We start from the raw sequence: 23,467 nt of genomic DNA, 5'->3' as shown, positions 1-23,467 counted from the left end.
AGAAAGGGGAGGTAACCAGGTTCTTATTAATAAATCCCTTGGGGTGGATTAGAGTGAAACGACACTGAATAATTGGTGTTTGAAAACATATATATGTAGGGTTTATTTTAGAACAATGTTGTTTCAAAGGTAAACAGGTATGTTGCCATTTTGGGTGTTATCATCTCTATCTCTCATCTACAGCAATATGGCATAAAGAGAACCTTTAGGGAAAATGCATAAGGGAAAGACAGGATAAGAGTAAGGGAGAGGAAGAGAAAGCAAAGCTGAGAGTGGAAAGATGTCTATAGTCACTGCCCACGGGGTCCAGAGATGGAACTTGGCAGTTGCAGCTCCAATGGCTGTCAGTTGAAGTGGTGGCCTTGATCCATTGGGGGTGGGAAGCCCCCACACTCCAAGAAGTTATGAGTTATTATATCCATGGACAGTGTTCTGGGCCGTGCCTCGAACCTCCAAGGTCTGCTGGGCCTGTGCAGAGTTCCCGTGAGGGGCCTGGGAAAAGGGTTTTTCCTGCCTTTCAAGATTGGTCGAGGGGGGATGGGCTCTGATGGACCATCAGAGGTCTAATGCAAAAGTCCTGCAGCTGTATTTTATGCCACCCTTTAGCACAGTAGTTTACACAGACCCAACCCTATTACCCCATTTGATATCAAACTTTCTAAATTCCTTTAGCGTGTTTAGACTTCTTTTCAAGGTAGAATTGTAGAAAAACACCTCTATTGAACACCATCACACCCTAGGCCTGGACAACAAGATCCCACAAGACACAAAGCAACCTTCAAGCCCAGAACTTTGGAGGCGCTCCAAGGACTGTACGTGCTGTGAAGAAGAGAAAGATGAGGAAGAAGGGTCCCAAAGCCCCCAAACCCAATTCCCCAAGGGGCGTGTCAGGGGCAGAACTGGGCAGAACTGGGGGGTGGAGAGTTCTGGCATTGGATGGACCATCTTCTAAAACTGCTGAACCATTGCCTGGGAGGGCGCGTCGTGTGTGTTCCCCTGGGCCTGTGGGCCTGATTAAAGGACCTGCTCTTTTGAGCTGATCTTACACACTGAATTGGCCTGGAGTTTTCTCTCTTGAGCTTCCAGGATTAACTAACTAGGTGGCTTTTGCTAAATTCACGTCCCAAGGTTTGAAGGTCCCACTGCCCATTGCTTTCCAGGTGGTTTGGAACAGTCCACTCTACCATTCCACTTTCCCAGAGGCTGCTGCAGGACAGGGAATATGATCCATCCACTCCATGCTGAGCTCTCTGCTCCAGGTGTGCACAAGGTTGTTTTGGAAAAGAGTCCTGCTGTCCAACTCCAGTGTTTCTGGAGGGCCGTGTCTCCACAGGACTTGCTTTTCCAGGCCCAGGATGGTGTTCTGGGCAGTGGTGGGAGGCACAGGGGGTGTCTCCTGCCATCCAGGGCTTGTGTCCACCATTGTCAGCACAGAGAGCTTGCCTTGGTGGGTTTGGGGAGTGTGCTGGGATCAATCTGCCAGGCCTGCCCACATCTCTATCTCAACCATCATCCCCCACCCCACAGGGGCTTTACCCTCTTGGCCTCTTTGATGGCAGCACACGTTTCCCAGTTCTGGAGAACCTGGCAGTTGGTGTCCATGGTTAAATGCAGCCCTGGATCACAAGCCCAGCTGGATGTTGCAGCTCTTGCCTGAGGCCCTGAGGTGTCCTGGGCCCAGCGAGCCAGGAATAATTCCCCCTTGTGTTGCCAGTCCAGCTCTGCCTGGGACACTTTCATCTGGTCAGTCCCATCCCCCTGTCCATTGCTGGATGTCAACTCAGGAGCCCAACTCTTGGCTCCCTGTGCATCTCCAGGATGGACTTTCACAGCCAACCTCTCTGCCCAGGTGGCAGGAGGGCCTGCCCTGATAAGGCCTAAAATGCCATCAGACAATGCCAACAGTGCCAGCTCTCCTGCAAGCTGTCTGTGAGATCTGAGAGTCACCGGTGGCACCATGGGAATGGTTTTGGTGTTGGATGATGCTCAAACCAGCCTGGTTCACCCAACTCCAAACACACATCCTGCTTTTGGAAGTTGGATGGGACAGAGAAGCTGGGAACTGGCCTGTCCATTTGTGAGGAGCAGTCAATCCCTTCCTACTGGAGCCTGTCCCATCCGAGCTGGTGTTTCAGAACTATGTCCTTGGCAAAGTCTGTGAAACGGCCCTGCTTCTGAGGAATAGAGACAAGGTAAGTGCTGGGATGTGGCGCTTTAACACTGTGCTAGAAGAAGAGCAGAGTGGTGTAACCCCCATGGTTTACAGCAGAGCAAGTAGCAGCTGTGGCCCATCCAGATTCACCACCTTGGATTTGCAAGATGGTGGGAATTTTCCCGTGCTGAGGATTGTCCCCTGATTTTGGCCATGCCTTGGTGGTATCTGACATCCAGAGCAATGGGCTCTTGAGGGTTTCCACCTTCACTTGAACAAAGTGTGATTGTTTTGCAATTGCCCACAAAAGCTGAGAAGGAAGAAGTTGAAAAATGTCAGCAATTGTGTTGCCCTGTAAAGAGGAAAACTGAGACCTTTTGAATTTCAGTCAAGGAAACAGTTTCTCAAATGACTCTTGTGCCAAGAGCAAGCTGGTGGGAATAGACAGCAGGGAGTCCAAATCACCTGGTTTAGAGGTTGTGAGATGGGATTTGGTGCTCAGGGGTTGATACCCCTGTGCTAGCAAATGCCTGTTTGCTGTCCCTGTGCCTGTGTTCCCCTGAGGGCAGAAACTGGCAGCAGGGTGGCTGCAGGAATGCCCAGCAGTCTGGCTTGCCTGCACTGGCAGCTGCCTGGCCACAATCACCAGGCAGCAAGAGCCCCTGGAGAGCTGAGACTGGCTTTTAATAATGAAACCACACTGTCAGTTGGTGCTGCTCATGTTTCTCCAGGCAGAAAATAACCTTTCAAGCCCAGAGTTGACAGGCCCAGCCTGCAGGGCCGTCTGGCTTTCCCTCACTCTGGCAAGCTGACTGCTCCCATCTTCTGCACCAGCCTTTCCTGGCAGTGTCTTGTGCTTCTCCCTTGCTTCTTTACAGCCCATTTCAATTCTCTTTGCCATCTCATTGTGTCAGGGCTTGTCTCTTTGTCTTGCTGTGTTCCTCCTTTTCTCTTCAGTTTCCCAGGAAGGCCAAGGGTCTGGTCTCCTCTGCTGGTGTGCCCATAGGACTGTCTCCACACAGCTGGACTTCCCCACTCCACCTCAGTCTGTTAGAAGGGAATTTCTTCCTTCCCCCAGGACAATGTGCTGGTTTGCCTTCAGGTAGCACATTCTCCCTCTGGAACAGGGCTGCGTGGCTGTGTGCAGGCAGAAGCAGGCAGATTCTCTGGGCTTGTTGAAATGAGGATGACTTGGTTCAGGTGTTCTATCTCCATACTGCTGGTGCCTGACCTTCCTTCCCAGCAGGCACTGCCCTACTGCCTCTGGCCGAGCTGCTTTGCCCAGGCAGAGGGATCCAAGTTCACCCTTGTGTAGCCTGTGCTTGTACCTCCAGAGCTAAAAGTCCTTTGGGAAAGTGGTCAAGGAAGGCTGTCACCAGGGCACACCCAGGTCTCCTCCTGTTTGCACAAGTGGCAAAATCACCATTTTGTGTCTTTCCTGCAGGTTACTCAGCTGGTGAAGGTCACCATGGACAGCTCACCTTATTTCAAGTTGGTCGGCCCCAATGGTGTGTGCCATCAGATCCCACCGGGCTCATTTTGCACTATAAACATCCTTTTCATCCCTGAGGGGAGCAAGGTGAGTTGGGAGGAACGTTCTCTCTAAAGCCAGGGCGTTTGTTGCACACTGGTTATAGCCCAGCCCGTGCTGTGAGGTCGGCTCTGGGCTGGGGGCAGGCAGCCTGGAGCTGGTCACACCTTGGCACAGCGTGGTGCTGCCAGGCCCTGCAGCTGGGCCTAGAGGGCTGTGCTTTCCCTCCGTGCCTGTTCTTGAACGTTCACGGGGGAAGAGGCAGATGGAACAGCAGGGAAATGACAGGGAGGGGTGTTGATGTTTAGCCACCTCAAGGCTCACTGGAAGGGGTTTAATTATGGAAAATACCAGAGGAACAAAAAGATGATCCAGAGAGCTTTCTTCTTTCCCAATGGAATGGAGCAAAACTGATGCTTTTTCACATGCTCTGTTCTCCAGCCTTTATTAGTATGAATTAATGGTCATTTTGGGGGTGGGAGAGGTCAATTCATGCCCACAAAGGGTCATAGAAAACAGCCCTTTTTCTTCTGCCATGAGGATGGCACTCAATGCCCTCAATGCTGTGCCATTCTCTTTTCCTGCAGGATCATTTCCACCAGCTTGTCTGCAGCAGTGAAAGAGAAAAGCTCACTGTGCCAATCCGAGCCATTGGTGCCTGCCCAGTCTTGGACTTCCCTGAGCAGCTGGACTTCTCGTCGTGTCCAGTCAACCACAGCACCCAGAAGAGTCTGCTGGTTCAGAAGTAGTTTTATTGCCTTGAAGGGAAACTCTGTGATGCTATCATAAGCGTGAATGGTGTGGAATTAAAGGCTCACAAGCTCATCCTCTCTTGTTGCAGTACCTACTTCAGGTCAGGACTGGAAACACAAGGATTTATTTACAAACCCCCAGCCCCTCCCCAGTGTGTCTGTGCCAGGGGCAGGAAAGGCCTTGGCTCTGGGGAGGCTCTGCACTAACCAAACCACCTCTGTGTTCTCAAGCCTGTGCTCAGCACAAACCCAACCACAGCCCCACACCAGCCCCTGCAAAGGAAATTAACTCCACCCCGGCCCAAAGCAGCACATTCTGGCCCTTATTCCACACCAGTCCCATCATGGCCAGGCCCCAAACGACTCAATACAACTTCACCCCCCACCACCCCCTTCCCATTCTTTGCTAGAACACACAGGTCTCCTTCCCTTAGTCTGTGCACCACCCCTGCAAAATGTCCATCAAATGGCCCCAAAATGTCTGTTCAATTCCTCCAGTCCAGTCCTTTGGGCTCCCCCTGTTCTGGTGGTCCCTCGGGGCAGGAGAGGGGCTGTGTGGGGGGAGTTCCTGGGCACCAAAGGCAGCTCAAGTCGGTCACTGCTGCCCTGCAACTGCTGCTTGGGAGGCTCCTCCTGCACTGCTTGCTATTTCTGAAAGGGATTTTTGCCTGAATCTTGGTGGTTTCAATTTTTCTGGGCTGATTCTTGCTGTTTTGGAGGTTTTTATGATGCCCGATGAGTTCTAGAGATGGACTTGGGCAGGAGGAACCCCCAAGCCAACACACTCAGCCCTTGTTTTCCCCCCATCAGGATTTGTCCTTCCCAAAGCTTGGGCGGATGGAGGAGGAGGCTGCGAGGAAGAGGAAGATGCCTTGGGCCCCCCAGGCAGGTGAGGAGGAAGTCAGTGGCCCTTGGGCGGGTGTTGTGCTGGCTCTGTCAGCCCAGCATGGCCCCGGCTGCAGGACAACCCCGCTGGCGCCGCCGTCCTGCCGGGGCCGGAGTTGGGGGGATGTCCTTGGCCTTCCCTGTGGGCCGGAGGCAAATCCCCTCCCTGTCCTTCTTGCTTCCTGCCCCAGGCCCCGAGGTGAGGAGGGAGAGCCCGGAGGACAAATCCCCCCGGCAGAGCCTGGTGGGAGAGGCCGTTTTGAAGGGCTCCCCGGCGCAGGAAGGCAGCGGGGAGGAAAAAGGCCGGAGATCCTCCCACAGGAGGGGCTCCAAAGCCAGCCCAGGGTGCTCTGAGGAGGAAAGAGCCAGCCTGTGCCGGGAAGGCGGCCAGAGCTTGAGGGTGAGCTCTGACCTGGTGGAGCCTGAGCAGCCTCCCAGCAGGGAGAAGCCCTTCAGGTGCTTGGAGTGTGAGAAGAGCTTCAGGAAGAGCTCCAGCCTCCTCACTCACCAGCACATCCACTCTGAGGAACGGCCCTACAGGTGTGGGGAGTGTGGGAAGAGCTTTGCCCAGAGTGGACACTTGTCCAAACACCAACGGACCCACCCGTAAGAGAGCCAGCGAGTGGGTTCAGCACTGGATGTTTGCAGGAACACCAGAGTGTTCCACGTGCGTCAGCGAGGGCCACTGCCTCTGACTGCAACGTGAGGGATAGCTCAGCACCCACCAGACAGTCATCCTCCAACACAGAGAGAGAGATGAGTGAAGGGAATTGGAGCATCGCCAACGAGCTCTGCCTGGAAGGGAAACTCTGTGATGCAATCATAAGCGTGGATGGGGTAGAATTCAAGGCTCACAAGCTCATCCTCTGTTGTTGCAGTACCTACTTCAGGTCCTCCAACATGGAGAGGGAGATGAGCGACACGTCTAGAGAAATTCCAAGAGGGCCGGGCTGGGCGGGTGCAGGGGAAGGGAAGGGAGGGAAAGCGAAGGGAAGGGGCGTCCCGGGCAGGGAAGGGGCGTCCCGGACCCCCCTTCTCCGCCTTCCCCCCGCCGGGCCCTTCTGCCGCTGCAGCCCCAGCGCCATGGCCATGGCCCCGGGCAGCCACTGCCTCGTCCTCCTCCTCCTCCTCCTCCTGGACATCCTGGGGGCCCCGGCGCTGGGAAGATGTGGTGATAGACAGATACTATACCCCCAAAATCTGCCTGCGGGAGGCACAGATGGGGGATTTCATTCACTAGCACTACAATGGGACCTTTAAAGATGGTAAAAAGTTTGACTCCAGGTATCGCCCGCGGCTCTGTGCCGCCTGCATGCGGGGGGCAGCTGCGGCGGGACCCTGCATGTCTCCTCCAGCCCCCACCCGCATCCCGGGGTGGGCGGGCAGCTGCGGGGACCCCGCATGCGTCCCCCAGCCCCGGGACAGGGGCAGCCAGGCCAGGGCAGGCAGCTGCCCGCTCCAGACACTGCCCAGATACCCCCCAAGAAAGGCTTTTGATGGGTGCTGGGGTGAGCACATGGACCCGGGGAGCCCTGTACACGTGTCAGCCTGGGGGGGCCTCAAGCAAAGCCTCAACCCAGGTTGCAGCCCCTTCCCCCAGCCCCTGCCCGGCTGCCCTGCCGTGTCCCCCAGCTCCCCCCAGCCCCTCAGGGAGCCTGGCATGCCCTCAGCTCTACAGTGCCGTGCGGGAGCCTGTCCCGGGCACAGGCAGGATTTGGCCCTAAGTGGGACGTTCTGCACTCAGGAACATGTATCTGCTTGTGCTGCACAGGCAGGAAAACACTTAAAGCACTTTGAGACGTGGCAGTGGAGAAACCTGCCATTACCCCAGAGGCTTTGCTCCACTCAGTGTCCCTTGGCCCCGCATCCCTCCTGCTCTGCCCACACTGGCTGGGACCCGAGCCTGGGGCAGCCCCTGGTTTGCAGCACCGTGAGCAGGGGGAGAACCGGGGACACAGAAACAAGGGGATGAAGGATTTCGATTTACCTGAGATGTCTCCACTTACTTCTTAGAGTTTTTCGAGATCTAAAAATAAAAAGAAATCTGCAGTTTAACAATGAGGCCGGGACGTTGTCTTTCCTCCTTGCTGCACAAAGCTCCAATGTGCCATATGCAAAATGGTTTGGAAGCAGCAGGAAGCCTGGGAGCTGCTGGCCTCCAGCCCAGCTCTGTGGGTGAGACCTGGGGAGGCAGCTGATGGGTTCTGGAGGTGCTGGAACAGTGCAGGATTGAGCCCATCAGGATGCGTGTTTTTGAGCTGTGGATTCTGCCTGCAGCACAGAGGCTCATGGGCTGTGGTGGGCTACCTGCACCTCGGGGAGGGGGCAGCCCTGTGCCCCCACTCTGCCCCCCCCAGAGAGCTGCATCCTTTTTTGCACCTCTGACAGGCCTGTCCCTTCGCCCCAGCTATGACCCAGGGGCCACAGTGGCCGGCGTGGTGGGCGTCGGGCGTGGACAGGGGGCTGCAGGGCATGTGCGTGAACAAGCAGCATCACCTGGGCCCCGGCAGCATCGGCGTGGGTAAGGGGCCACGGCACGGAGGGATGGAGGGGGCAACCCCCCAGGGGCTGCTGTCAGCAGGGACAGGGCTCCAGTGCCCACCTGGCAGCTCCACGGCCAGGGCAAGTGGTGCTGAAGCAGGGCTTCCCTGCAGCTTGGCCAACGAAGGGAAACTCTGTGATGCGGTCATAAGATGCAGTCATAAGAGTGGATGGAGTGGAATTCAAGGCTCACTGGCTCATCCTCTCAAGAGGGGAATTAGGGACACCAAGAGGGCCTTGGGGACACCAGGGGGGTTTCAGGATTCACCTGCTTGTGGTGCAGCCCCTCCTCTCCCCCCCAGGCCCAATTAACCCCCCCCCCAATGTCCCCTAACCCCCATTTTCCCTTTAATCCCCTCCCCACACAGATCCCTTTGACCCCCCAATGCCCCCAAGACCAGAGAAGGCGGCCAGAGTTTGAGGGGGAGCTCTGAGCTGGTGGTCTCTGATCATCCTCCCAGCAAGGAGAAGCCCCTCAGGTGCTTGGAGTGTGGCAAGAGCTTCAGGAAGAGCACTCACCTGCTCCAACACCAGCACATCCACACTGGGGAATGACCCTACCCATGTGGGGAATGTGAAAAGAGCTTCAGCCAGAGCTCCCACCTCCGCAAACACCAGCTCATCCATACCAGGGAACGTCCCTACCAGTGTGGAGTATGTGGGAGAAGGTTTCACACCAGCTCCAATCTCCTCCTGCATGAGCGGATTCACAGGGATGAGAGACCCTTCCACTGCACCGACTGCAGAAAGGGCTTCAAGCAGAACTCCCACCTCGTCACCCACCCACATCCACACCGGGGAGATGCCCTACAAGTGTGGGGAGTGTGGGAAGAGCTTCACCCAGAGCTCTAACTTGACGAGACACCAAGAGACCCACCAGTAAGTGAAGCCCTACCAGTGCCCCACCTGCAGGAAGAGCTTTGGCCGCTCCTTCCACCCCACATGAATCCCCTGATGGTTCCATCCATCTCCAAATTCTCTGATTCTTGCCTTCGAGGTGCCACATTCCCAGACATTCCCCCTCTCCAGGTTCTCCACTTTGTTGTCCTTGGGATCCCAGATGTCCCCACTGTCCAGGCTTCCCCTTCTCCACGCGGCCCTCTCCAGGCTCTCAGGGCTCTTGCAGCTCCCCCCTCTCTCCAGCCTCTCCTCAACCTGTGCTGCGAGTTCCTGAGTTCCAGGCTGTGCTTTGAGAACTGCATTGGCATCTGGAGACTCCCCAGCCCCTCATGCTCAGTTTGGGGGTCCCACCCTGCCCTTTCCCCACTCTTCTGACCTCTCCCACCCATTTCTCATCACCCCCCAAACCTCAGTGCCCCTCCCCGTCCACTTTTGGGGGGTCCCACTCCCCTCCCACTCAGTTTGGGGTCCCACCACCCCTTTATCCCCTCTGACCCCCCTATTCCCACCGATCTCCCCCTTCCCACTCCCCGCTCACCCGAGAGCTCCTCGCCCGCAGCCGGGGGGGCTCCCAGCACCACCAGTGCCCAGAGAAGTCCCCCAGAAAAGGGGTTGGGGGGGGTCCTGGGTGGGCTCTGAGTGTGTTTGGGGGTCCTTGAGGGGTTGTGGGGAGGTTTTTGGGAAGTTCCCAGCACCTTTTGGGGTGAGCTGGGTGCTTTATTGAGGGGCAGGTGCCCTCCCAAAGCCCCCCAGAACGGGCTGACATTGGGGAAACACCGGGGGGGTCCCGATTCTTGATCCATCCTGGGCCGGTTCTGCCCCCCCCAAACTCGACTCCACCTCACAGAGACCCTCCAAGACCCACCCCCACTGCCCCCAATAACCAGGACTGGGGAGAACTGGGCAGCTTTACTGGGATCACTGGGAGCAGCCAGGTGGAGGCAGAGTGACAGCAGGGGAGGGGGGGACACACGACCCCCCAAAATCCTCACAGGGATGGGGGGGGTCCAGGCTGGGCCCGAGGCTCTGGGGAGGGGCTGCGGCCGCTGCCGGCTCAGGAGCTCTGTGGGGAGAGAAAAGGGGGTGACACCGGGGTGGGGGGACAGGGGGGACACCGGGATACACCGAGACCCAGACTGGATCCAGCGGGATCATATGTACTGGGATCATACTGGGATCAGACTAGGATCATACTGGCAGCAAGTGGTTCTATGCTTGGGGCAACTGGGAGCTACTAAGATCCCACTGGGAGCAATTGGGAGCAACTGGGACCATGCTGGGCACAACTGGGATCCTATTGGGAGCAACTGGGCTCACAGTGAAAGTGGCTGGGGTCATACTGGGAGTGACTGGGAGCGTCCTGAGGGCAGCTGGGACCATGTTGGCGCAACACTCCCCCCAAGGCAGCCCCATGTGCAGTTGGCCTTAAATCAAGGGGCCGTTCTGATTCTTTGTAATGTCACGGAATCGAGTGGCACCGTGACACTGCAGGGCCTCATGAACCAAAGGAATGCAGGGACACTGGGGAATCTCATGGAACCAAGGGGCCATAGTGACACTGAAGAGTCTCAGGGCACCCCCTGTGCCTGCCCAGAACTCCATGGAATCAAGCAGAGCCGCTGCCTCCCCCCCGCCGCCGCAGGGACCGGTGTCGCCGGCTCTGCCCCGCTTGGACACCTCTGGAGTCAGCGTGTTCTTGGGCAGCACCACTGATCTCAGACCAGAGATTTGCCCAGATTTGGCTTTGCCCCCTCTTTCCTTGGTTTCTTTTTTGTTCTTTGTTCATTCAGGGGGAAAAGGGGGAAGGGAGGCAGGTGTTGATCCCTGGTTTGATCTGTTTACAAAAGGGAGTTGGGGCAGGGGGGCAGAGAGGAGGCAATTTCTCTCTCTGCTGTTCTTTGAACTGTTCTGTTGGGATTGCTGGGTTTGCTGCTCTATTTCTCATCAGTGAACTGCCACGGCCCGCGGGGGAAAGGAAAATGGGACCGGGCACTGCAAATCAGGGTCTTGACACAGCTGAGGTCTCGTGAAGCAATGCCAACTTTATTAGGCCAAGCAGGGACTTACAGAGGGTTGGAACAGGGGCTGGACTCAGGACAGGGGAGGAGTAAAGGATTGACAGCTCAGGGACTCTTGGGATAGGGCAACAGGGTAGAGATGGGCGGAGTCTGGGTGTCACCAGGAGAATGGGCCAATAGGAGCTGCCTCTGCACTGCACCAAACAGCAGCCAATAGCAGGCAGAGGAGCGGGAAAACAGGGCAGAACAACAGGTTTTGGCGGGAAAACTGTGAGGGAAGAAGGAGACAATATGGAGGAGATGATTTTTAAAACAACAAGCTGGGGTACATACAACACTAGGACAGTACAACGATAAACTGGGGAAAACTGGGGAAAAACTGTCAGTCCAATGGTAGTCACATCCGGTAAATAAACGTCTTTTCCAGTGTATTAGTGTCCATTCAGGTGTAGATTAGTCATCTCAGGGGTTATAGATCTGTCTCCAAGCCTGGTATTTCTGCCAGTCGTTTTCTTCTTCCCCAACAGTAAACTGTTATTTTTTTCACTTATACCCCTTTGTATTTTGTCTCCTTGTACTGGTGGGGAATAAAAGGGGAGTGAGTTAATTTGATTGGAGTTCCCACCTCAATAAATGTCTTTAAACCAGGACACATTGCTCAAGGGCTCTCTGAAATTTGGCATCATTCACAAAGGACTTGAAAACACATTTTGTCCCATTGTACAGAGAGATAATAAAGATGTTCTCTAGTGGTGTTCAAGAGATGGTCACTGAGGGATTTCACCAGGAAGTTGCTGCCAAGAGGACTTTGTACCATGGATTTTATTTGACACTCTTCATTCAACCAACTTCCCACCCACCACATCTTCCACTTCTTCAGTCCAGCTCTTGCCAGTCTGGCCATAAGGAGAGCACAGGAGACCATGTCAAGGGCCTTGATAAAGTCTGGGCACAAAACATCCCCTTCTATTCCCTCTTACAGGGGTTCTGCAATCCCTGCCTTGTCCTTCCCATGCCTGGCAATGGCTGCAGGAGGACTTGCCCTATCCCCTTCCCTGCTGAGCCTGTGCAGTGTGGAACTCTGCCAACCCTCCTTGCTGCCCTGTTTGCAGACTGCTTCCATGTCTGCCTTTGCCAAGGCTGCAGGAAGCTCTGGGATGGCTCTGGCCTTTCCAAGGGTTTGGGAGAGGTCTCCCAGTGACACTGCCCAGCCTTCTCAATAGCCCGGACACCAAAACCTTTTCCATAGCCCACACTTCCAGAGGAGTGCCCAGGACACAACACAGGTTATCCTGGTGGTTCTGGAGAATGAGAATTGATTTCTTCCTCGAGGCCAACCCCTCCAATTGGATTTGAGTGCAGCTGAAAGGTTCCCTCAGCATTTTGCCCGGTGCCTCCCTGCCCTGAAGGTTTGTGGCCATCAGGCTGGAGCTGAGGGGGTTGGGCAGGTGCCTGAGGAGGGGGTAGAACAAGGGCTGTGTCCAACTGTGCCAGGAGGGCTGTGCTGGGCAAGGATGAGGAGGCTGCAGAAAACAGTGGCACTGGGGAGGGGAGAGGAGCAGCTGGAGAGACCTTGTGCCTGCCCACGCTGGGCAGGAGCTGCCCCAGGATGGCAGCTCTGAAGCACTCACAGGATGTCCCTGGGAACAGGAGGGGAAGACTGGATCTGAAAATGGAACCTGGAAAGCAGAGAGCAGCAGTGTCATGGTGACACTGCAGGAGAGTTCCAACCCTGGAGCAAGGTCCCAGAAGAAGTGACCCAGTCCATGCAGTGGCCTCAGAAGATCCCACAGCATCCTGGAGATGCTGGAAGGGAGCCCAGCTCTGCTTCACAGGTTCCCAGGGCCTGTTCCTGCCTGTGCTCCAAGGGCTTCCACCCCCCAGGACTGTGCTCAGAGAGCACTCAGGCCTTACAGTGAGAAAGGGGCTCAGGAGGACAGTGTGGAAGTGGCAAGAGAGCAGCTCTAGAAAGTCCAAGCACTGCTGCTCCCTGGCAGTGCTGCTGGGCTGGGATTATTGTCCCCTTCCCGTTTGCAAATACACCCTGTCCTGCAGTGTGCTGTCCTTTGGGAACAGCTAAGAAGAAGGTTGTTGGACAAAGAAGGCACTGCAGGGTCCTTTACTTTGTTTAAATAGTCAGAGAGCACAATTCACCATTTATACATCTCTGGGTCCAATTCAATGGGTAGACACTAAATTAGAAGGCAGTTGCAAAATAATATTTCATTACACAGAAAACTATTGCAAGAAGAACCAGATGACCTCCATGAGTGCCCTGAGCAGGAAGGCTGGGCAATGAAGGAGTCCCCTTCTGAATGTTATGCCCCAGAAAACAGGCACTTTATTGCTCCTGAAAAGCATCCAGTCATCATTTTTCTCAGGTGTTCTTGAGCTCCTGATTCCTGAGGCTGTAGATGAGGGGGTTCAGTGCTGGAGGAATCACTGAGTAGAGAACTGATAGTGCCAGATCCAGGGATGAGGAGGAAGTTGAGGGGGGCTTCAGGTAGGCAAATGTGCCAGTGCTGATAACAACAGAGACCACGGCCAGGTGAGGGAGGCAGGTGGAAAAGGCTTTGTGCCGTCCCTGCTGAGAGGGGATCCTCAGCACAGCCCTGAAGATCTGCACAGAGGAGAAACAATGAAAACAAAACAACCAAATGATAAAGAGATGGAAAACAAGAGATGCCCAATTTCCCTGATGTAGGAATGTGAGCAGGAGAGCTTGAGGATGTGTGGGATTTCACAGCAGAACTGGCCCAGGGCATTGCCCTGGCACAGGGGCAGGGAAAATGTATTGGCTGTGTGCAGCAGAGAATAGAGAAAGCCAGTGGCCCAGGCAGCTGCTGCCATGTGGGCACAAGCTCTGCTGCCCAGGAGGGTCCCGTAGTGCAGGGGTTTGCAGATGGGAACATAGCGGTCGTAGCACATGATGGTGAGGAGGGAAAACTCTGCTGACATGAAAAAGGCAAAGAGAAACAGCTGTGCAGCACATCTCATGCAGGAAATGGTTGTGGTGTTCTGGAGGGAATTGTGCATGGCTTTGGGGACAGTGGTGCAGGTGCAGCCCAGGTCTGTGAGGGAGAGGTGGAGCAGGAAGAAGCCCATGGGGTGTGCAGGTGGTGGTCGCAGCTACAGCGCTGAGGATGAGGCCCTTGACCAGGAGGGCAGCCAGGGAGATGCCCAGGAAGAGCCAGAAGTGCAGGAGCTGCAGCTCCCGCCTGTCTGCCAATGCCAGGAGGAGGAACTGGGTGAGGGAGCTGCTCTTGGGCATTTGCTGCTTCCCAGCACAGGGACACTGCTCAGAAACATGAAATGACAGGGAGAAGTTAAGACAGCCCCCTCTCAGCAAAGCCAGTGCAGTTTTCAGGGAAATCCCCTCCAAGTCAAGGCATTTCTTTTCTCTGCTTTGTGCTCCTTGAGGGTGCTGTGAAGAGCAGGAGATCTGCCCATGGTGCTGCCAAGGACTCAGCTTTGCTCTGCTGCAGTGCAGACATGGAGCTGGTTTGGGACAGCTCTCATGATCCCAGGGGATGTCACATGGAACCCAACTTTGATGGAAAAATTCAATTCCTGTACAGTTGTCTTGGAGCAATTTGAGCTGCAGAAGAGAGGCACAGTGTGTCCTTGAAATATTTTTGACTGAGATTTTTGTTTACAGTCATAACACTGGGGGGTGTTTTTTAGGGGCAAATTTTTCTGGTGACAAATCTGAAGAGTGTTGAGACAGGACAGGCAGAAGGGCTGAGCTCTCTGTTGCTTATTGCAGAGCCAGGAGAGCTACAGGGCCTCTCAGCCTGTTTCCCATCTGCCCTGCACTTTCCCTCTTGCTGCCTTGAAGAGGACTTCACACACAGATTCATCTTTAAAACCCCACCAAGATCTGTGCTGAGAGCAGGGCAGCGCTGCTGGAAAGGGCAGCCCTGGGAAGTGTCTCCTGTGCCAGCCCAGAGGTGCAGCTGTGCTGGACAGAGCAGGACAGGAGCCCTCCTGCAGAGAAGCCAAGGGCTGGGACAGGAGAGTGCCCACCCCCAAGGGAAGGCTCAGCACTGCCCAGGGTCCTGTGCTCATTTCTGATGCTGCCTGAAATACTCATCTCTGAGAGTAAAAGAGTTTGAATTTCAGTGCAGCCTCCTGACCTGAGAGAACAATGTCTGTGCTACAATGCCTAAGCAGGAAACACGCCTCAGGACTAATTCCTTTCCTGTAGCCCTTGTCTTTTGTGAGCTTTGCAAAACATTCTCCATTCAATAAGGTGTAGTGGTGTGGAGCTGTGAGCAGGTCTGACCCTGCAACAGCGAGACTCAGAAAAGATCCTCCCTCAGCTGCCAGGTTTGCTCCTTGCCCACAGCCCTTGTGCCCCAGCCCTGGCAGCAGCTCCCCGGGCCGGCTGAGAGCTGCCCCTGGCAGGCAGCAGAGTCCCTGCCCAGCACAGCGCCCTGGGCTGCAGGACCCTGCTCTGCCCCACAGCCCTGGGCACCCCTGGCTGCACCCCCGGCTTCACAGCTCTTCCAAAGGGCCCCAAAACAGCCCCTGCTCACCCATCCCATCAGCTGGGGCTGGGCCAGCTTTAGGAGATGCCTCCAGGAGCTGCCCCTGCACTGCCCTGCAGCCACAGACTCACCGTGTGCACCCTGCCGAGGTTCCTCCTGCAGGGAGCTCTCAGCCCTCCTGCCAGTGCTGAGCCCCTTGAAGCTCTGTCTGTGCCCTGCTGGTGTCCCTGAGCTGGCCTGGCAGTGCCCTCAGCCCTGCTGGGCTGTGCAGAGGAGCTGCTCACCAGCAGAGCTGTCTCTTTGAAGCTCTTCTTGCTTGCCAGGAGCTCCCTGTGTGCCAGGAGCCCGGCCCAGCTCAGCAGCACAGCAACAGCCCCAGGCATTTCATGACCCTCGGGGGGTTTGATGTTGTTTACATGAGACTCAGTCCCTGAGAGGAAGTTCAAACAATTTCTCAAGAAGTCAAAATGAGAATGAAACACTGAGGTTTCTTGCAGTGCTAATGAGTCTCACTGAGGGACACAACTGAGAACGTGTCCCCAGGTTGCAGTTAGAGCAGAAAACTGCAGACAGTGATGCCAAGGATGGACAGGCAAGGGAAAGGTGGCTCTAATGCTGAAGAAACGTTGAGTTGTTTACTTTATCCAGAGGACCAAGCCCTGACCCCCAGCCCCTGGGAAGGGACATCCTGTCCCTGCCTCATTCCTCAGGGCTCTTCCTGGGGCACTGGCATGTGGGATGTGCAATGCCAAGGGCAGGCCCATGGGGTGGCACCTGCCAGGCTGCTGAGCAGGGACAAGGAGGCCATGAGGCCCCAGGGCTGCAAGGGGCACTCCCCTCCTCCTGGCATCAGGGGCACAGACAGCAGCCATGGCCAAAGACCTGCAGAAGGTGGCTCTGTCAGGGCCTTTCAGCTTCTCCCCATCCCTGTCTCCTCTCCAGCCCAGGCTGTCCTACGGTGTCCATGCCCTGCCCCTTTCCCTGCAGGCTGTCCTCATCCCCCCGGCTGCCCCACCTGGCTGGCACCTTCCTGCACTGACATCTCTGCGTCCTCCCTGGCTCTTCCTGCACACACAAAGCCTTGGGCTCATCCACACTCCTCCTGGGGGATGTGTTGCAGCGTTTCCCATGGAGTGAAATTCCTTTTTCCTCAAGTCCACTCGGGACCTCCCCAGCTACACTTGGCACTAATTCTTTCTTTCTCATGCTCTTTTCTGCTCTGACAAAAGGATCCACCGTCTCTAAATCCTCCCTTCAAGCCCTCTCAGGGCTGTCCTGTACTGTCCTCAGTCTCCACACCATCGAGGCCACAGCTCCTTAGCCCCTCTCTAGTGGTCAGGTGCTTGAGACCTTTCCAGCCCATCTCGGGAGATCTCTGGGCACTCACAGATGTTTTTGCAGATGAAAACGTCGAGCTCATAGTGTGAGGAAATCACAGCTACCAGGGCAGCCATCCTAAATTCCCATTGCTACAGTCAGTTACCATGGCAAACATCATACATTCCCTTTCTAAGGTCAGTTACCACAGCAACCATCATAATTCACACTGGTACATTCGGTTACCATGGAAACCATTATTCAGTTGCGTTGCTCCTTTCAGTTACCATGGCAACCAGCATACATTCCCATTCCCAAGGTCAGTTACCATGGCAACCATTACACATTTTCATGATTTTCATTGCTACGGTCAGTTCCCTTGGCAACCATCATTCATTCTTATTGCTACACTACGTTACCATGGCAACCATCACACATTCTCGTTGCTACGGTCAGTTACCATGGCAACCATCACACATTCCCATTCCTATGCTCAGTTACCATGGGAAAAAGCATACATTCCTGTTGCTATCGTCGGTTACCATGGCAACCATCAGCCATTGCCATTGCTGTGGTCGGTTACCATGACAACCATTACACATTCGCATTGTTGTGGTCGTTACCATGGTAACTACCAGACATTGGCATCACTATGGTCAGTTACCATGGCAACCAGAATACATTCTCATTGCCATGGTCAATTACCATGGCAACAAGCATACATTTCCATTGCTACGGTCAGTTACCATGGTAACCACCATACTTCCCACTGGCACAGCCGGTTACCATGGCAACCACCATACATTTCCATTGCTATTGTCGGTTACCATGGAAACCATAATACATTCTTATTGCTATGGTTGGTTACCATGGCAACCATCATACATTCCTGTTGCTACGGTCAGTCACCATGGCAAACATCATACAGTTGTGTTGCAACGGTCGGTTACCATGGCAACAAGCATACTTCCCACTGGTACAGTCGGTTACTATGGCAACCACCTTACATTCCGGTTTCTACGGTCAGTTACTACGGCAACCAGCATAGATTCAAATTGCTACGGTTAGCTACCATGGCAACCATCCCACTGCTATGGTCGGTTACCATGGCAATCATCTACCTCCCACTGGTGCAGTCGGTTACCATGGCAAGCACCATACATTCCCGTTTCTACAGTCAGTTACCATGACAACCATCATACATTCCCATTGCTATGGGAGGTTACCATGGCAACCATCACACATTCCCATTGCAACGGTCAGTTCCCATAGCAACCATCATACATTCCTATCGCTACAGTCGGTTACTATGGAAACTGTAATACATTCTGATTGCTCTGCTCAGTTACCATGGCAACCATCACCATACACTCCCATTGCTACATTGCTTACTATGGCAACCATCATACATTCCCATTGCTATGGTCTGTTACTATGGCAACAGTCATACAGTCACGGTGCTACAGCCACTTACCATGGCAACCATCATACATTCCCGTTTCAATGGTCAGTTACCATGGCAACCATCATACCACTCACTGGTACAGCTGTTTACCATGGCAACCATCATACATTCCCGTTTCTACAGTCAGTTACCATGGCAACCATCGTACAGTCCCATTGCTGTGGTCAGTTACCATGGCAACCATCGTACAGTCCCATCACTACAGTCAGTTACTATGGGAACCTCTTGGTTCCCCTTGGACAGAAGCAGATGCAGATGAGCCTCCCTGTTGTCCACCAGCCTGCCAGCTGTGCTCTAAAGGCCTGTGGCCCAAGGGCTGTCTTCACCAAGACCCTGTACAAACCTCTGGGGCTCTTTCCATCCTCTCGTGCTGCCTTTCCAGTGAATTCCAGGGTTATCAAAGCCAACTGGAATGGGCTCTTTGTCTCACTCCACAATGTCACCCAAACCACTCTCTCCTCTCACCCTCACCCACAAAAGTTCACCCAGTTTGTTCATCCCCTAGAGCAGCTCCACAGGTCCCAGAAGCTCCTTCCTGCTGAGGACACCTCTCTCCTGCTCTTTCTCTCCTGGGTCTCCTTGGCCTTCTCTCCCAGCCCATCACAGCCCTGCAACCTGGGAACTGTCTCAGCAGGCCCGGGCTGTTATTGCCTGCAAGTGGAATGAAGAGAGACCTGGGGCTGCAGCTCCTCCTGCCTGTGCCCCACACGCAGGGCATTGGGGCCTGTCTGGCTGCAGCCCCTCAGCGGGGGCACCGGGGTAAGAACAGACTTGCAGTGGGGAAAGCTGCTCTGAAAGCCCCGAGAGCTGAGTCGACTTCAGGTTCATTTTTGGTTCCAATTTTCATTCTGTTCAGTGTGTGTATATATATGTATACACAAGAAGATAGTCCTTTATTAATTTTTTGAGCAGAACACTTTTCATTCGTGCAGCAAAAGTCCTGTCTCTGAATGTTCATTATCAGCACCTGATGTGCTGCCTGGAGCACAATATCCTAATAACTGGAGTTTAAGAAAAAAAAAAAGGCCATTTATTAAAGTTACAGTGTTTCATTTCTGTGCATGTTCTGATTCAGAATTATTCAAGCATTTGACTGCTCCTACACATAGAAACTTACGTCTCCCATGCATTTTTGCACCCCAAAGTGTTCTCTGGTTTCCTTTGTCTCCCACACTACGTCAGAGTATTCAAATGCACTGTGCAGTCCCAGTAGCATGTGGCACATTACAAGAAAATTTGAGACAGTTTCGCCGTTAAATGCATTTTATTTTGACCTATTTCCTTCCACTTGAGTCTCACATTTGGTCTCTTCATAGCCAATATTCTGTTTTATGGAAAGGTTTTAAAGTTTTCCTGAAGGAGATGAGTAAAAGGTAAAGTACCCAAGAACCTAAATTTATATTATTCCTTTTGCCATTATTATTAAAAATAGGAAAGAAGAAGAAGTGTTGAGGAAAATACAGGGAATGCTGATGCAATTAGACCTACATGTGCAAAGCTACGTGCTTGCTTTTACTCTTGAAATTTAGACCTCTGCTTTCCTTCTACAGACTGGGACAGTTCGTTTCAGTTCCATTTTGCAACTACTGACATACATGTTCATTCCTAAATTCACTTCATATGCTTCCAAATCCTTAGGACAACATTCAGTTTAGGCACACCAAGAAAAACCTGGAGTGATTCCACCAACCTAAATGTAATTACTCCGTGCTGAATTAAAGGCACAGGTGTGTAACTTAAGACCCATGTGTTTGGAGTAACAAGGAGAGATCAAAATCTCAGCTTTTGTCATTAAATTCAATGTTTCTAGACCTTAATCCAAGACACATTTGTAGAGAGAGGTGATAGCTTCTTTTTAGAGGCATTATTATTATTAAACACTGTTTTCTTGGACTGCTCACGTTTTCTCCCAGCTCACCCTCTAACACTAATCTGTGACTAAATATTAAAAAAAAAAAGTGAGCTGTGAATGGTTTTAAGCTGAGACAAGATTGTCACTGTTAATGGCTTGGTCAGAGAGAGAGAGTATTTGTTTCAGCATGTAAATCTCTTTCCTGCAACATAAAGCTGCTGATTCTGGAGTTTAGGAGGCCAGCATGTCCAGAGCTGCTCTAGTCCCTGGGCTGATGAGCTCTCCCAGCTGGGTAAAGCTCTGTCAGGAGCCAGTTTGTAGTGAATTGACTGCAGGCAGAAAATAGAAAAGCTCATAGGAAACATGAGCCTGACTCAGGAGCTATTTCTGTTCAGGTGACATTCTAATCCAAGCGTGGGGTGAATCACTACAGCAAAAATTGATTGGACCCCATATCTAACGAGTATTGACAAATATGAAGAAGTTTGTTCTGAGTTAGTAATATAAGGGGTCTTTTATATAGATGGTGCATTACAACGGGGGGATTCAGGGCTTTGTCAGACTGTCTATAAAAATTAAAAAAATACACGTTTGTAAGATTTCAGAAGAAAAGGTACAGTTTCTCTTCCCTGCATGTGGCAATTTGCTGAATAATGCATCATTTTGTCAACTCTTCTATAGCAATGGAGAAATGCCCTACAGTGCTCCCTGCACACAGGAGACAAGAATGCAGATCGTTATGGAAACAGGCTTGAAAGTTGCTTGAAATAAAAATCTCCGTTCTATACTTGTGGCTTTGAAGGCCTGGGCTGTTTTTCTTTTCCTTCTGGAGTAGCTGCGATTCATCCTGTTCGATGGAGGGAATTCATCCCGTTTCCGAGGCCAACGGGAGGAGCGAGCGGGCGGCCATGTTGTGCGGGGGGCGGGGAGGGAGGAGCCGAGATGGCGGCGGCTCCCTCACACGCCCGGCACAAGATGGCCGGGGAGCAGCGGCAGCTCCCGCACGGCTCCCGGGCGCGCTGCCCGCCGCTCGCTCGGGGGACACCCGGCCGGCGCCCCGGGTGCAGCGCTCGAGGGCCGAGTCGGGCCCGGCACTCTGGGGGCGAGCGGGGCTGCCGAGAGGGGCTGGGACGGGCGGGCAGCAATGGCGCCGGGGCTGCGAGCGCTGCCCGCGCCGCTCCCTCGCCGGGCGGGCGCGGGGCCGCCCTTGGCCGCGGGAAGGGCGAGCATCGGAGCAGCGCCCCGTCCTCGGGGCCCCCGGTGCCGGCCAGCGGGCTGCTGTTCGCCAGGTAAGTGCCGCGCTCCTCCTTGTCCTTTGTCCTTGGGAGGGAAAACAAAATGTCCTCGGAGCCGGGAGGGGAAGGGGGCGCTGCCTCTGCCGGCCCCCCCTCCCAGCCCTCGCCGCTCGCTGAGGGGACCCGCGGGAACTCTCGGGGACCCCCGGCCGTGTCCTGCCCGTGGCGGGTGAGGGGGAGCGGCGGGACCGGGGGAGCCCCGGTGCCCCTCGGCGGCTGCGGCGCTGCCGTCCCGGCCCTGCAGCACCCGCGGGGGCCGCACGGCCCGGCCCCGATGCAGCACCGAGGGGGCAGCGGCGGGTTTTGGGTCCCCGGTGCGGCCCCGGGCACAGGGGGGGCACTACGGGAAGCAAAGGTAGTTACTTAACTATGAGTTACAGGATAAGGAAACGGATGAGTTTGTGTGTTACGTGGAAAGCTTTTAAAAACGTTTCTTGGGTGTCAGGTTTGGTTTTAGTGTTCAGTTGATGCGTTTTTCAGAGACTTGACATCCAGAGCAATGTGCTCTTGAGGGTTTCCACCTTCACTTGAACAAAGTGTGATTGTTTTGCAATTGCCCACGAAAGCTGAGAAGGAAGAAGTTGAAAAATGTCAGCAGTTGTGTTGCCCTGTAAAGAGGAAAACTGAGACCTTTTGAATTTCAGTCAAGGAAACCATTTCTCAAATGACTCTTGTGCCAAGAGCAAGCTGGTGGGAATAGACAGCAGGGAGTCCAAATCACCTGGTTTAGAGGTTGTGAGATGGGATTTGGTGCTCAGGGGTTGATACCCCTGTGCTAGCAAATGCCTGTTTGCTGTCCCTGTGCCTGTGTTCCCCTGAGGGCAGAAACTGGCAGCAGGGTGGCTGCAGGAATGCCCAGCAGTCTGGCTTGCCTGCACTGGCAGCTGCCTGGCCACAATCACCAGGCAGCAAGAGCCCCTGGAGAGCTGAGTCTGGCTTTTAATAATGAAACCACACTGTCAGTCGGTGCTGCTCATGTTTCTCCAGGCAGAAAATAACCTTTCAAGCCCAGAGTTGACAGGCCCAGCCTGCAGGGCCGTCTGGCTTTCCCTCACTCTGGCAAGCTGACTGCTCCCATCTTCTGCACCAGCCTTTCCTGGCAGTGTCTTGTGCTTCTCCCTTGCTTCTTTACAGCCCATTTCAATTCTCTTTACCATCTCATTGTGTCGGGGCTTGTCTCTTTGTCTCGCTGTGTTCCTCCTTTTCTCTTCAGTTTCCCAGGAAGGCCAAGGGTCTGGTCTCCTCTGCTGGTGTGCCCATAGGACTGTCTCCCCACAGCTGGGCTTCCCCACTCCACCTCAGTCTGTTAGAAGGGCATTTCTTCCTTCCCCCATGACAATGTGCTGGTTTGCCTTCAGGTAGCACATTCTCCCTCTGGAACAGGGCTGCGTGGCTGTGTGCAGGCAGAAGCAGGCAGATTCTCTGGGCTTGTTGAAATGAGGGTGACTTGGTTCAGGTGTTCTATCTCCATACTGCTGGTGCCTGACCTTCCTTCCCAGCAGGCACTGCCCTACTGCCTCTGGCCGAGCTGCTTTGCCCAGGCAGAGGGATCCAAGTTCACCCTTGTGTAGCCTGTGCTTGTACCTCCAGAGCTAAAAGTCCTTTGGGAAAGTGGTCAAGGAAGGCTGTCACCAGGGCACACCCAGGTCTCCTCCTGTTTGCACAAGTGGCAAAATCACCATTTTGTGTCTTTCCTGCAGGTTACTCGGCTGGTGAAGGTCACCATGGACAGCTCACCTTATTTCAAGTTGGTTGGCCCGAATGGTGTGTGCCATCAGATCCCACCGGGCTCATTTTGCACTATAAACATCCTTTTCATCCCTGAGGGGAGCAAGGTGAGTTGGGAGGAACGTTCTCTCTAAAGCCAGGGCGTTTGTTGCACACTGGTTATAGCCCAGCCCGTGCTGTGAGGTCGGCTCTGGGCTGGGGGCAGGCAACCTGGAGCTGGTCACACCTTGGCACGGCGTGGTGCTGCCAGGCCCTGCAGCTGGGCCTAGAGGGCTGTGCTTTCCCTCCGTGCCTGTTCTTGAACGTTCACGGGGGAAGAGGCAGATGGAACAGCAGGGAAATGACAGGGAGGGGTGTTGAGGTTTAGCCATCTCTAGGTTCAGTGGAAGGGATTTAAATATGGAAAATACCAGAGGAACAAAAAGATGATCCAGAGAGCTTTATTCTTTCCCATTGGAATGGAGCAAAACTGATGCTTTTTCACATGCTCTGTTCTCCAGCCTTTATTAGTATGAATTAGTGGTCGTTTTTGGGGTGGGAG

The 23,467-nt window shown here is 54.1% G+C and overlaps 2 protein-coding genes across 5 annotated transcripts in view; both read left to right on the top strand.

The window, feature by feature from the left end:
- Positions 1-23,467, top strand: part of LOC127477584 (hydrocephalus-inducing protein homolog) — a 91,560-nt gene that overhangs the window by 6,025 nt on the left and 62,068 nt on the right. The window lies entirely within an intron of this gene.
- Positions 1-23,467, top strand: part of LOC127477585 (hydrocephalus-inducing protein homolog) — a 74,455-nt gene that overhangs the window by 13,112 nt on the left and 37,876 nt on the right. The gene's annotated exons all lie outside the window — the stretch shown is intronic.

This window comes from Manacus candei, unplaced genomic scaffold (genome assembly GCF_025592945.1).
Source record: "Manacus candei isolate 608988 ecotype Guabito, Panama unplaced genomic scaffold, ASM2559294v1 h1tg000055l, whole genome shotgun sequence".
Taxonomy (NCBI): Eukaryota; Metazoa; Chordata; class Aves; order Passeriformes; family Pipridae; genus Manacus; species Manacus candei.
The sequence above is the reverse complement of the archived record's forward strand: the minus strand, read 5'-3'. Positions and strand labels throughout refer to the sequence as shown.